Here is a 15873-nt window from a genome sequence, read left to right as displayed (position 1 = left end):
CCATTCCTAGGAATGACTATTCTCCCTCCCACCCCAGGCGTGGTGACAAAACCAGGTCTTTAATTGTTTACGGAAGTCCAGGAGCGAAGGGGCCTGTCTCACCTCCAGGGGCAGAATGTTCCAGAGGGCAGGAGCTACTACAGAGAAGGCATGCTTCCGTAACCCCGCCAGATGGAATTCTGTAACAGAAGGGGTCCGTAGCATACCCTCTCAGTATGCCCAGGTGGGGCAGGTCAATGTTATGGGGATGAGATGGTCCTTCAGGTAACCTGGCCCCATGCCATGTAGGGCTTTAAAGGTCATAACCAACACCTTGAATTAGACCCAGAAGCAAACTGGCATCCAGTGCAGCTCGTTCAGCAAAGGTGTTACATGTGCCACCCTTGGGGCACCTAAGATTGACCGCATGGCTGCATTCTGGACCAGGTGTAGCTTCCAGATATTCTTCAAGGGTAGCCCCATGTAGAGTGCATTACAGTAGTCTATGGTAACCATGGCACAAGTGACCGTTCAAAAAGCCTCTTGCTCCAGGAAAGGGCATAACTTTGCATGAAATGTTCTCATTCTCATGAGAACTTAGAAGATTTTGTCAATTTGGGTAAGAATACTTTTGAGGCTCCAGCAGATGGCCTGATATCCTTAAGCCCCCTACGTGGCTGACTCACAAGGTCAACAGCAGTCTGTTCCCTTCCGAGAATAGGACACTCAAAATGATGGTAATTGTTCCCTCAGAAAGCTACTTGTATGACATTTTCTATTTATGCAGCTCCATAGCTGAATGCCTGGGATATAAGAACTCAGTTCTATTTTCTGGAGATACTTCATAGAATTGTAAAGTCTGGGGATGATAAAGAACAGGTCTTGACCAATATCTGTGTAACATCTTTTCAGGTCTTGAAAGGTTCTATCATATTCCCACTCCTAAGCCTTCTCTACTTCAACTAAAAATAATAAAAATAATAAAAATAAAAATCAATCTTTCCTCATAAGGCTAAGTTTCGGTTTTCTGTTCATCCTTGTTGATATTTTCTAAACCTGTGCCAGTTCCTCTGAATTTTGCTTGAACAGTGATGCCCAGAACCACATTTAAGTGAACTTTATAAACTTTTAGTTGCCTCTTTACACTCCCTGCTAATAGCCCTGAACAAATTATTCAATATGAGTTGGTTGGTTGGTTGGTTGGTTTTTTGCACACCATTGATTGGGGAGCCACAGTCAGAACTGAAGGTTTGTGACCTCCCGCCAGGTCTCAAAGTAAGGAAAGAGAAACTGTAAGGAGATTTTTAAAGAGAAAGTAAGGAAAGAGAAATTTTCTTGTAAACCGCCCAGAGTCCCCCTTTTCAGGGGGAGGTGGGAGGTGATAGAAATTGGAAAAATAAACAAACAAACATAAATAAATAAATAAAGTTGAGGCAGGAAAGATGGTCATGACACAAAGTGTTGTCAGTCTGAACAGAATGATCATGGCAACCTTCCTTCTTGAAGAGACGGCGGCCAGCCTAGGCAAGCACTACAAGTCATCCCAGCAGCTGGGATTTCTTTGCAACGAGGAACAAAGATAGACAATCTGGGAGAGAGTCCAATTTAGAATTTTAGGAACATGCTGTGGATGCTCATAAGTAGGTTGCTTATTCTGAAAAAGTCAGCCTTGATGGTCATGGCTAGATACAAAGCACCCACTCAGCTGCATTGTTTTAATGTTATTCTTGTAGCTATTTTTACCTGGATTGTTTTGTTGTTGTTGTTGCTGTTGGCTTTCCAGAGTCATGTAAGTGAGATGAGTGTTCATATAAACTGTCTAATTAATAAATTAACAGGAGGCAAACTGCTGAGGTTGCCCCCTACCACCCTCTTAAGGGTACGAGCTGCTCCATTAGCCTAAAAAGAAGGAATAATTCTTCACTCAGCTGCTATTCTTCCTTCCTTGCATTGCGTTCTTTGGTGTGTCTCATTCTCCTGATTTCCTGGTCAGTCACAGTCAAGTCTATCCCTGCTATAGAGACCTCAGTTGTTTCAGGCTATGGTTTCGCTACAGAACAATATACTGAACCAAAACCTAGCCAAATGGTCTGAGTTCACACAATACAGCAACACAGAGAAGAAAAGAAGCCACAGTTAAAGTCAACAAGCTTAATATGTTGTGTGAATGCATCCACAGGATTGTTCACTGTGTGGGGTTGTGCACAGCAACTGGGTTCCCTATTTGCATAATAAGGTTTGGGTGGGGATGCCAATGGGCATTCCCACCTTAACCACTGCGTTGCAGTTCTTTTTCATGCAACTAATATATGGGGAACAAACGTTGGGGTTTATCTTTGTAGTCATGCTACATACAAGAAGACAAGGTATTTGACTCATTGTCTTGACATGGAAAAAAAGCTCTGTGTTTCATCTGTTAAATGGAATTGAAGCAAGTATCCAGTTAAGCTTCATGTGTTGCCCTCAGGAGAACAATAATAAAAGTAACAATTAAAAAAAACAAACTTCTATCTCTGACCTGTGCAAAGCTTATGTTAAGCTGCACAAGCCTGTTCCAGAGATGAAGTTCATTAAGCAGCTAACTGAAGCAAGTCCAAAGGTGCATTTCATCGAGAGAGATTAAGTTTCCTTGGAGAAGTTTTGAAAGTGCAGAAAAGGATCCAGAATCTGGCCAATATGCAGGAGGGCAACTCATCAGCATGCAGGAGCGTATCGTAAATGCCCATCAAGAAACTATCAGCAGGTTGCAGGATGAAAGGCTAATATGGAGAGGAATCTGTAGTAGATGAATCCACTGGGGATCAGATTTGCAGAACTCATTCAAAGTAGTGGAAGATTCATGCAGTCTGCAAACCACAGATCCTCATATGTGATGAATGGATTAATTATCACATTCCTGCCAGGAATCTATTAATTTAGATTCAGGACAGCATCTAGCAATACCTTCTTGTGTGTCAGGAGGCTTAAAGCTTTTAGCAGCTTTGCTTCCTTTACTGTAATAGTTCATTCTGGAACTAGGGAGGTCATTCTGTGTCCTTGTTCTTGCGGCGGTTAACCTTATGCTAAACTGCACTAGGTTTAGCAATGAAAAAAGTAATGGTTTACATCAAGGGTGTGCAATCTGAGGATCAAGGGCTATATTACGCCCTCCAGGACCTGTACAACTTGCTGCTGAACTGTAGGTTTAATCATGACCGTGGGGAATTACAAAACACACCAGGAGAACTCATCTATCTCATTGATTTCATTTTAGTCAAGTTTTGTTTTGTACTGGCCTGTTTGTTTACCAGAATCCTGGTTATTTGGGGGAGCACAGACTCCTTGCATGCTGGTTAAAGGCCAGCTATAGCCTTAAACAAGGTTGCACATCACTGGAACCCTGGAATGGCAAAATACATCTAGTTTGAACATCTCCATAAGGGGAGGCAGATTGCCCTGTCAAAAGACGAAAGAAGCAAAAATAGCCAATGGAGAGTCCCACTTCTATTAGTAAATACACCTTCAGGAAAGAGAGTCAAGATATAGATCTGCCAAGTACATCCTTATCTGGTGCAGGAGGACCTGGTAACAGTAACTCATCTTCTCCTCACCACCCAGATGGACCCTGCAATGCACTGCACATGGGGCTGCCTTTAGAGACTATCCAGAAATTACAGTTGGTCCAGAATGCCATGGCCTGTGTTTTACATGACTCTCAACACTGGGAGCATGTTACACCTATATTATGGGCCCTACATTGATTACTGGTTCAGTCCCAAGTATAATTTAAAGTCCTGGTGTTAACCTATAACCCCATCCATGACTCGGCACCTGGGTACCTACAAGACCACCAAGATTGTGGTGGGATAAAAAAATGGAATAAACCATAAATACATACATACATACATACTACATGTATTCACTGAAACATGGTTAGACAATAACATGGCTAGGTTTCAAGAAGAAGCCAGGGGTCACCAATTTCTTTGTATCAGCAATTTAGCCATTCCCAGTGTCGGACACGACTAAATGGGAACCTTTACCTTTATCTTAAGAAAAAGAAAGATGTTTGGTTATGAATGACCAAAGTTGTTGTAGGTTAGCTAAATCATTACACACACCAGCTGAAACCACAAAAATTAGAAAATAGGTCATAAAAGTGTTTTGCTGATTTTTCCAGTTATCTCTTCCTTTTAAGGTAGAATAATTTAGTATAAATGATTAAAGTTATGAAAAGAGGTATCTTTTAATAGGCAAAAACCTCTTTTATCTGAGTGATATCAGAATACCAATCAAAGCGAAGATTTGTAGCTCAGGGTTGAACTGTGGAGTCCTTGGTGCTCTCTGAGCCTTGTTGTTTTCTTGCAGATGTTTCATTGCCAGGCTAGGCAATATCTTCAGTGCGAACAGGGAGTGGGCCTTGCTCTCAGTTTATATACTGTCCAGCTTGTGTTGGTGGTGGTATTGTTCTCTCCTTGGGGGTTCCTTGATTGGGCTGTTGTTTGCTGCTTGGTAACCAAGACTGAGTTAATAGTTCTTTGATTAGGATATGTTGTGCTGTTTGATTGTTCATCTGGTGTTAATCCTAGTGGTAATCTTTGCATATGTGGGTGTTGATTGCTGGTGAGGAGGTGTTCTGGTCTTTTGGCTTTTCTATTGTCTCTTTTGATATCAGAATGTTAATGATCTCTTCAAGCCAGAGGGCTGTCTAGGTTTGGTGATGAATTCAAGAACGTTTATGTTGACTTGGTTAAATTAATTTGCTCTGTCTTCATGTATCTTAATTATTCTTTCCATATATTTCTATAGCTGCCCAGAGTCACTTGCTGAGATGGGCGGCTATAGAAATCAAATAAATGAATAAATAAAAAATAAAAAATATATTGAATATATATTTAATGGATTCTCTTGTTTTGTCCTTTAATTATTGATCCTTATAAACCTAAGGGAAGGCATTCTCACTCCCAATGAGAATGACCATTCATATGACCAGTCATTCTTCCCTTATTTTTGAGGACATGGTGCAGGATTTGGCCAAGATTCTATGCCTTCTGGGTCAGTAAAAAAAGACTCCTAAAATCTATGTCCTGGAGACCTGGAAATTGAATGCTCTTGCTTCAGGACTATGGACAGCTCCATAAAATAGTACAGTGTTGGCTGTTGCTCTATCTTAAAGAGAAGACAGTGAGAAATGGTACAGAACACTTCCCAACCTCCTTATCTCATCTGACTTTTTCTTTAAAATATATACTTTTAATTTTTAGAGAAATGGTACATAGGAAGCTGGCATGCTGCAAAGCTAAACACTGTCTTCTAGCATCATATTTTTTTGTTTGTTTGTTTATGTATTTATTTATTATTGGAGTGAGAATACCTTTCCTTAGGTTTATAAGGATGAACTAAGCAATGCTGTTGATGTCTGGAATCTATGGGAGTGTGGTTTCAGAAACAACAGTCTTCAGCTGAACCCTGGCAAAACTAAGTGGCCTTTTAGGGCCTCCAGAAACTAGGACTTCAGTGTCTTTAGTACTAGATGGGGTTGCACTGCCCCAGAAGGGTTCTTCTGGACTCACAACCCCTGCTTGAGGAGCAGGTGGCAGTCATGGCTAGGAGAGCCTTTGCACCACTTCATATTGTGTACCCATTTTGCTCTTTCCTGGATCGGGAGACTCTGCTCATGGTCATTCATGCCCTGGTCACCTCCAGAATGGATTACTGTAATGCTCTCTATATCAGGCTGCCTACCTGAAGAGCACCCAGAAGCTTCAACTGGTGCAAAATGCAGCAGTGTGGGCAGTTATGTGTGCCCCAGGATGGCACGTGTTACATCTCCGCTCTGCGAGCTGCATTGGCCACCAGTCTGCTCCCAGGTTCAATTCAAGGTGCTGATTTTGACCTTGAAAGCTGTTCATGGCATGGGGCCGGGTTATTTGAGGGACCGCCTCTTCCCAATTACATCTGCCCATCCCATCAGGTCCAGCAGGAGCGGTGCATTATGGGTTCCATCTGCCAAGGAGTTCCATCTGACGGGACCCAGGAAATGGGCCTTTTCTGCTGTGGTCCCCACCCTTTTAAACATGATTTGCTCCTGAGGTGAGGTTAGTCCCATCCCTACCAGCCTTTGGGAAAGCCCTTAAGCATGGTTTTTCCAGCAACCATGGGGATCCCATGGGAATAGCCAGCCTGTAAGCTGGTTGTGTTATGCTTAGAATGTGTCCATTCTCCTGCAATCTTGGTTTTTTATATAAGTTTAATTGTTTTTAATAGTTGCTTATATTTGTGTTTAACTCTTTTGTGGTATATCACCCAGAGTCACTCCAGTTTGAGTTAATTTGTCCCTGAGCTCAATTTGTCCTTCCCAAGCCTGTTCAGCTAAATGCAGGCTGGAGATGTAAAAGTTATGTGAACTGCCTCTTTGAAACTGAAACCTGAACAATGAGATCAGAAGAAGCTCCTCTAACAAGCTTAAAATCGGCATGGAGAGTTGATTAAATCAGTGTCTTGCTTTAATTTATTGCCTGAAGCTCTTCTCTCCTCTTCAGATGTTTTGTCCTCTTCAGATGTTTCCCGATAATAGTGTTTCTCAACACTATTAAAACACTCTTACAACAGTGTTTCTCAACCTCAGCATCTTCAACATGTGTAGACTTCAACTCCCACAATTCCCCAGCCAGCATGTGTGGCCTTTAGTTCTCAGAATTCCCCGGCATACTGGCTGGGGAATTGTGGGAGTTGAAGTCCACTCTTCTTAAAGGTGCTGAGGTTGAGAAACACTGGTTTAGGAGATAAAAAGGTTAAGTAGTCCTCCCCTATTCTGACACCAACTGCTCAGGGCACTTTGGAGTGTAAGGCAAGGGACCGATCTACATTTCCCGCTCAACATCTGATTTGTCTGCCACATCCATTCCAGCCTGCGAGATTAACCAGCAACCAATCTTAAATGAGAAGGCACTTGCCTTGGTCTCCCCAAATTTTACTCATTGTCTGCAGATTTCCAGGAGAAACTAGAATGAAAATATAAAATTGTCTCAGGAATACAGCATTAAAAAATAAAATTACCTTTGGGTTGTATTCAGTTCCTGATGACTTACATTAAAAGTTTTCTCAGCAATAAGATGGAAGCTGTTTGCCAATGGCATTACTCAGGAATTCTTTTTTAACTTTCCTACTTAGTCTACAGTGGTGGGATTTCCTTGTGTTCGCCCATCTAAGTACTAATCAGGCCAGATAAGCCTTAGCTCACTGCAATGCTCAGTTAATGGGTTTTATTTCATGTTAGTTACATTTTCTCTTAAATTCCACCAGGTGGCAGCATAGGATTGGTTTCTCCTTGGGTTAAGGAAGCCTTAATAACTCAGATAACTATTAATATAACTGAGACAAATTGAAATTGTCTGATGAAATATGAAACACAATTCAGATCATTTCAACATGTATCATGGGCCTTTTCTGAACCACAACAGGACTTAAAATAGTAAAAGTCTTTTAAAAGGAGAGTAGTTTCCAATGATGTCACTCCAATGCAAAGCAGCATGTGACGGAAAGGGATCTAGAACTGCAGGGGTCAGCAACCTGAGGCCATAGGACCCCATGCACCCTCCTTCCCTTTTTTTCAACCCATAGAGCCCCTCCAACACAGTCTCTGGCCACTTGGACTATTTTCACATGAAAAAGTCATGTAACACCCACCCCGCCGCCAAAGTAGACTCGACATAGTTAGATTTCTGGTCCGGGAAGCCTTGCTCATGGTCACTCGTGACTTGATCACTTCCCAATTGGACTATTGCAGTGTGCTGCTCTTGAAAACCACCCAGAAGTTACAACTGATCCAGAATGCGGTGGCACCCGCAGTGTTGGCTCCCAGTTTTTTTCTGTCTACAATTCAAGATGAATCAAGCCACTGAGCTCTTCTTCATTTATTCTCCCAGGCCTTGAACTTCCCTTCACCTTCACCTTTTAGGCAGAGAATTTTTGTAGGCATTACCATCAAGTTTCAACCATTTCCCAATGATTTAGTTCCAGGCTGCATTTCAGTTGAGGTTATGGTACCAACCTTCTGCATTTTGCACACTGCCTTAGTGCAGCTGACCTAGTATTGCTCTGCAGCACTGTGGGAAGTTAAAAGTGCCATAAGGGATGCCCCAGTTGGAGATCCAGGAAAATTGGCAATGTCAGTAAGACTTATGTACAGTATTTATTTCATCAATTTATATAGTCGCCCATCTCAACAACAACCCTACTGGCAGAGATCCGAGGGCCTTAGCAATAATCTTTGGGTGAAATCAACCAAGGTGTGGCTTTCAGTAGCGTTGTGACAATCATTCTGATTACTTTGATGGATTTTCCTTAATATTCCTTTTATCCAGGTTGTGGTTCCAAGTGAGGCAAAGGTCTTCCCTGCTTTGTCTCACCTATACCTGACCTTTAGCAGGTCTTGTTCAGGATCTCTGTGGCAGAAAAGGAAAGGCATTCTCCCCCATAATATTGCTGCCTTGTGTTTTTCTGCTTGTCCAGCAAGGAAAAAAAATGTCCTTTCCTACACATTTGCTCCTGTCCTGCCTTCTCTACCCTCAAGCAATCATAATTTCATCAGTGACTTTTGCAGTCAATATCTCCTGCTGTGTTGGGTTGTGTCTTTATGATGGTCCCTCTTGTTTCTGAGGTTCCTCCTCAGCAACTTTGGTTCCATACATGGTTAGGTGTTCTTCTCCTAGCCATTCTCTCATTTTATCTTCCAGGTCAGCCCGCAGCACATGCTGCCTTACTCACTCATGCTTGCTCAGCCATTTCTAATAACAAAATCAATTCTCCCTGGAATTGTGCTCAAGTCCTGGTGACTTCATGGACACTGTCATGCACAGTGTTTTGGAAATAATGGTCAAGGCGTTTGGCATTGTCTTCTTCCAAGATTTTTTTAGCCCACTTCCCACAGTATTCTATAGTCCTAATCTTGATTAAGTTTGAGTTCAGCCTGTGTGCTGCCACCATGACTGGGAACAAGCTTTGTTTGTTTGTTTGTTTGCTTGTTTGTTTGTAGGATTTGTAAGGCTGCATAACTCATAGTTTATGACTCTGGGTGGAATATACACATATAAACCCAATATAAACACCACAATCATATACACATACACAACTCAGGCTGAAAATAACCACCGCTCCCTTTTCTTAACAGAATGGGCTCAGTTACCATAAGGACCCTATGTGCAGGGGAAGACGAAGGTCTTCACTGCTCCATGAAAAGCTAGAAGGTTTGAGGCTACCTGTACCTTGATGGGGGAGCTCATTCCAAAATCAAACAGAACCAAATGATTCTCTCTCCTCCCCCATAATTTCTGCTCTTCTTGCTATGAAATTATGGTGGTCCTTTAGATCTGCCTGTCCAGCTAACGTTACAAAAAGGCACTTTATAAAGATGGGGGTATTTTAGGGGCAAAGTGTCTTTTAGTTTTATTTCCATTTGTATGGTACACCATTTTATATAAAAGTTTTCTCTCTGTTGTCAGACGAGGGAGAGATTTGCATAGCATTCTACTCCTCTCTAGGCTGAAGAGGAGCTCAGTCGTTTGCAGTTGAGTTTAAAGAAGCCTTAAATCCATGCCTTTGCGTGCTTTGTATCCACTGCACAAGAAATGGATGTAAGACATAATATAATGTATTTGTTTGGGCATAGCAAGTTATGTGAGCCTAGCAGCTGCTTAAAAACTACGTTGCTAACTTTCTGAGCTAATCATGACACATAAACCAAAGGGGCTTGCATTGCAGTGGTGCAATGCTGTTTTTAACATTTGCCCCCCTCCAACACCCCTTCCCCCCACAGTGGCCTCTGCTCCACCATCTCCAATCATACATCAGCTCCCAAACAGCAGCCAGGGGAATTTGAAAGCACTTTGGGGAATGAGGTAGAAAAACAGAAGCCTCTTTCACACGGAAAAAGAACACTTTTGAGAAACTGCAAGGCAATTGAAGGAACTGTCCCTACCATCTCTCTTGAAGTCCTCATTTTGGTTTGTACACCTGCCCCATCATCATCAGCCAATATAATCTTATTGGCTTTGTAGTCTTGCAATATTTGGGGTTTCAAGACCGAGAAAGATCAGACTGTTCAGCATCACTATTGCCCACCACTGAAACTATTTTTCCCATGAGATCTACCAAACTCAGAGACTGTTGCAGAATGCTGGGAAAGCCTTTAGCCCAGGAGAGGTCAAAAAAGTCACACACCAAGCATTTCTATAAAAATAATTTATTTACAGAAAACAAAAACAAAAGCAAAACATTTAAAGGACCTAGCTCCCTTTTTGGAGCAAGCCTTGCTGAGCTACATTTCCAGCAGAGAGAAAAAGAAGAAGTGAGAAGACAAGTCCGGGCAGGATTCTCCCCTCCCCCAGGCTATTTGCATGAAGCACGTGAGAGGAGACAATCACTTGCAACCTTTCACCCGGCCAAATGATTAGGTATAATAGTAGCTTAATCTGTTAGTAGGGAAACCTTAACACTCCCCTTTTTACACTACAGATTAAGATGCAAACCAATCTTCTCTGACTTTATATGTCTTTCCATTCACATTACCATTATCTCCCCTTTGGTTTAACAGAAAGCTACCATTCTTCTTCCTGTGTTTTTCCAAACCTAGGTAATTGGTCACAACTCCAAGGCTTTTTAATATGAAATGGCTTTTTATGCAGGCTTCAAAATCAAGCCTTTGTTTTTCTGTTGATGTGAATAGCAGCAAATCATCAACATAAATGCACAGATACATACAGCCTTGTTTGTCCTTCTTCATATATACACAGGGATCTGCTTTTCCTTTTTCAAAACCAAAATTCTGCAGTTTTTCATCTACTTTTTGGTTCCAGGATCTAGCAGCTTGTTTTAACCCATAGACTGACTTCTGCAGTTCACAGACTAGATTCTCCCCTTTTTCATAGCCAGGGGATTGCTGCATGTATAATCTGTGGTCTAAATCACCATAGAGAAATGCAGTCTGAATGTCATAGTGGTTAACTGACATTCCCTTGAGTGCAGCAACTTTTAACAGTAATCTAATTGATTCACCTTTAGTAACTGGTGCAAAAGTCTTGTCAAAGTCTAAATCTTTCCTTTGAGTGAACCCTTTTGCAACCAACCTTGCTTTATATTTTTTGGATTTTGCCATCAGCATCCCTTTTCAGTTTGAAAACCCACCTACAACCCAGACAGCGTTCATTGGGAGGTAGATTTACCAGTTTCCATGTTTTATTTTCTTTCAAGGATGCTAATTCCTGTTGCATGGCAGAATGCCAATTTTGTGCAATCTCAGGTGGTAAAGCATTCACTTGTTCTAAAGACTCAGGTTCTGTGAATATGTGAAAAGCCTTTACTGTTTCAGCCTGAAAACGTGATGGAGGAACGCCTTTATTACTCCTCTGAGATCTGCGAGGTAATACAGGGCTTAAATTTTGACTCCTATCACTTTCCTGAGAAGCATCTGTCTCATTGTCCTCATCAGGCAAAAGATCACCATCAGCAAGTCCTTGCTGTTCTCTTGTGGTGGTCAGTTCAACTGGAGAGCTAGAATTTAATCTCCCCCAGTTTTGTTCAGCAAAAGAAGCGCTTTTGCTAATTATTAATTTCTCTCCCATTATGAACCTGTAGCTCCTCTGGCTTTGTTCATAGCCAACAAAGATGGCTTTCTTTGTTGTGGGGCCTCCTTTCCTTCTCTGCTGTTTTGGAATGTGAACCCATGCAGTGCTACCAAACACTCTAAGATGGTTTACCTTTGGTTTCACACCATAAAACAAATGGAATGGAGTGTCCTGAATCATAGAGTTATACAACCTGTTCTGAACATAACAAGCAGTCGATAAAGCTTCTCCCCAGTACTTAAAACATAATCGTGAATCTTTTAACATGCATTCCATCGCATTTTGCAAGGTTCTGCCCTTTCTTTCAGCAACACCATTTTGCTGAGGGGTGTACGGGTTAGAAAGAATTTGTTCTATCCCTTTTTCCACTAGGAACCTTCTGAATTTGTGAGAAAGGTATTCTCCTCCTCTATCACATTGGAGTGCAGATACAGGCCTAGGGAATTTTCCATTTGCCCATGTCACAAAACTTTTAAATTTCTCAAATGCCTCATCTTTATGTTTTAAGATGTAGATAAATGTGTATCTTGAGAAATCATCAATGATGGTCATTGCATACCTTGCTTGTCCAAGACTTGGAGCAAAAGGACCAATAATATCAGAGTGTACAATTTCCAAAGGTCTAGTTGTAACTCTGTCACTGTGCTTACTCACAGGAGCTTTTAGTGTTTTGCATTCTTTGCAAACTACACAATCTAAGTATTTATCACAGGGTTTTATCTTTAGGTCAGCACACAGCTGTGGCATTTGTGCTATATACTTGATATTAGCATGACCAAATCTCCTGTGCATCAGGTGTACACATTGGTCATGATATGGTGTGTTGCCAACTGCAGCCTTGCAGCTTGGCTTCCTTGCATTTTGCACAATGTACAAGGAGTCTTTTAACATACCAGTAGCACACAATTTCCCATTTTTACGTATCTCACAACCATTTTTCTTAAATGTTATGATATACCTTGTTGCAGCCAATTGTGCCACAGATAAAAGGTTTGATTGTAAATTTGGCACATACAACACACCTTTTACAGTTTCTCCTAAGCAGGATAAATATAAGTCACCTTGTCCCATAATTTTGGTGACAGACCCATCAGCCAAAGATACACTTTGTCTTTCAGTTTTAGACAGTGACACAAAAGAGCTTTTACAATTACATAAATGACAACTGGCCCCAGAATCTAACACCCTTACATCAGAATTACCCTTCTCAGCAACCTGTGCAATTTGGGTTGTCTGAAGAGCCTTCTTCTGTGTTGCCCTTGTGTTCTTCTGCTCTGTCTTTCTACTCTTGGGTCTCATGGCACAGTCTCTTTGCAAATGTCCAGCTGAACCACAAGTGAAGCATCTCTGGCTTGCTAGAGCTGTGGCCTCAGGTTCCTTTCCCTTCTTTTCCCTCATTTTCTGGTCTTGCAGCTTTCCAGAAGAGATGGGGGGGGATCTTTCCTCTCTCTTCTCCCATTCAGCGAGTAAGCGCTGTGTAACATACGATGGGGTGAGGTCTGCTTCAGGCATAGCCTCCAGGGTACAAATCAGCGTGTCCCACGTTGCATTCAGTGAGGACAGGAGGATATAGGATTTTGTGAGAGGTGTAAATTCCATTCCTCTCTCCTGCAACTCAACAAACAGCTGCTGAATATAATGCAGGTGCTCAGGAAGGCTTTCTCCTTCTGCAAGGTAGGCTCTGTACAGCTTTTTCGTCAGAGTAACTTTACTCCCTGCTGTTGCCTTTACATATAAGTCTCTCAAAGCGTCCCAAAGTTGCTTTGCAGACTGCATGCCTCGCACGTGGACTAGCTGATTGTCCTCAACTCCCAAGATAATGGTGGCTCTAGCCCGCTCATCCTGTCTCAGCCATTCAGCACTGGGATTTTGGGGGGTTTGCTCACCAATTTGCAGCCAAAGATTCTCTCTGCGAAGATACATCTCCATCTTCAGGGCCCAATTCAAATAGTTGGTCTCTGATAGGCGCTCCAGAGACATCGCTGAGGGCTGGGAGGCAGCCATGGCTTCTTCCTTCTTTTGCAAGGCACCTCAGCTAGCTTCTAAGTCCTGCAGACCGGCAGTTGCTGGAAAATCTCCAGGTGGCTCCAAAGAAAATCTTCACAGGTCTTTGCTACCTGCCTTTAAATTGTGCATGAGGTGTGGAGTTGATCTCTCTTTTCTCTCTGGGTTTTACTGCGTTGTTTTACTGGGCCCATAACCTGTTGCAGAATGCTGGGAAAGCCTTTAGCCCAGGAGAGGTCAAAAAAGTCACACACCAAGCATTTCTATAAAAATAATTTATTTACAGAAAACAAAAACAAAAGCAAAACATTTAAAGGACCTAGCTCCCTTTTTGGAGCAAGCCTTGCTGAGCTACATTTCCAGCAGAGAGAAAAAGAAGAAGTGAGAAGACAAGTCCGGGCAGGATTCTCCCCTCCCCCAGGCTATTTGCATGAAGCACGTGAGAGGAGACAATCACTTGCAACCTTTCACCCGGCCAAATGATTAGGTATAATAGTAGCTTAATCTGTTAGTAGGGAAACCTTAACAGAGACTAGGTTTTGAAAGAAGTCTTCTGGAAGACCTTTTTCAAGAATATTTTACTGTCAATATTAAATCTGCATCTACGTACTTTGTGAAATCGCCCTGTGTGTTTTCAGGTATGGGCTACGGTTCTTTCTTTACTGCTACCATTTTGCACCTAAATGGGGTGAAGAGTCAAGTAATCAACAGATGTGCTTAGACTAGTCCAGGGTTTCTCAACCTTGGCAACTTTGAGATGGGTGGACTTCAACTCTCAGAATTCCCCAGCCAGCCATGCTGGGAGTTGAAGTCCACACATCTTAAGGTTGCCAAGGTTGAGAAACCCTGGACTCGAGTAGTAGTGCAAGGCAAAGATCTCAAAGAAAAAAAAGATGTGTGGGTGGGAATAGAGTAGAGTGCATGTGCACCTTCGGACATGCCATTGCTACAAGAAAGCAAACATGCTAAATACAACATCTACCTCTATTATATAATATAATCAGGAATTGCTTGCACTCTTGGCAGAAAAAAAAATCATCCAAATTCTGCTGAGATTTCTGAACTAGATGTTCACACTACCTTCTCTGTTTCCCTATAAGCAACATTTCTTTCTCTACCACTCGTGCTACCTTAGTGGAGGAAAGGGGAGAAGAAAGTCTGTGTCTTTAAACAGGGACGCGGCGGCGCTGCGGGTTAAACCGCTGAGCTGCTGGGCTTGCCGATCAGAAGGTCGGCGGTTCGAATCTGCGTGACGGGGTGAGCTCCCATTGCTAGTCCCAGCTCCTGCCAACCTAGCAGTTCAAAAACATGCCAATGTGAGTGGATTAATAGGTACCGCTTCGGTGGGCAGGTAACGGTGTTCCGTTCAGTCATGCCGGCCACATGACCACAGAGGAAGTGTCTACAGACAAACGCCGGCTCTTCGGCTTTGAAACGGAGATGAGCACCACCCCCTAGAGTCGGACACGACTGGACTTAATGTCGAGGGAAACCTTTACCTTTACTACTGTGTCTTTATTGCAGGGTTACACCAAAGTTGAATCACTTTAGCTTCCAGATAGAGCAGCCTTTCTCAACATTTTAACCTGGAAGGAACGGTTGAAATATTTTTCAGGCCTCAGAGGACCCTGCACATTCAGCCTCCAATATAGGCCAGAGGTTACAAAATTATTATATTTGTTTCATGTGTAGGCCTGTATATATGCATTAACAGTGTTCTTAAACTAAAAATAAAGAATGAAACTTACCTCTTTAATGTGAAGTTTCCCGAATTTGAAATGTTTTTTTTAATACATCATGATCTCCCAGGGAACCCCTAATGACCTCTCGTGGAACCCTGGTTGAGAAACCCTGAGATACAGGCTCCCACGCGTGAAATGTACACTGTGGACTAAGGGAAAAAAGGTAGCATTTGGGATTTAACACTCAAAATTGGAAAGACATAGATTTACCACTAGAGAGTGCTGTCACATTTTGAAAAGCACAGGCCCAGACTGGAGCATGTCCAGGGGAGAGTGACCGGGCTGATGAAGGATATAGAAAAGCAGGTCCTGGTGGAGAGAAGGTGAAGGGAGGCATTATATTGCTCTTCAAAGATCAGAAAGACATGACATCAGAAAGATATGTCTGGCTGCAGCAGCTGATTTCAGTTAAGTGGTTTAAGTATTTGACCCTGGAATAGATTCCCACAAGAAATCATGGTAGAGTCTGTCTCCTTCAGGGATGCTAGTTGTCAGTTCCAGCTTTCATCTGAAGTCACTGATCTGGGACTGGATTAAATCAGAGG

At 42.3% G+C, this 15873-nt stretch overlaps 1 protein-coding gene across 1 annotated transcript in view; it reads left to right on the top strand.

The window, feature by feature from the left end:
• DLG2 (discs large MAGUK scaffold protein 2) overlaps positions 1 to 15873 on the top strand; it is an 803998-nt gene that overhangs the window by 622618 nt on the left and 165507 nt on the right. The window lies entirely within an intron of this gene.

Source organism: Candoia aspera, chromosome 5 (assembly GCF_035149785.1).
Source record: "Candoia aspera isolate rCanAsp1 chromosome 5, rCanAsp1.hap2, whole genome shotgun sequence".
Lineage (NCBI taxonomy): Eukaryota > Metazoa > Chordata > Lepidosauria > Squamata > Boidae > Candoia > Candoia aspera.
The sequence above is the reverse complement of the archived record's forward strand: the minus strand, read 5'-3'. Positions and strand labels throughout refer to the sequence as shown.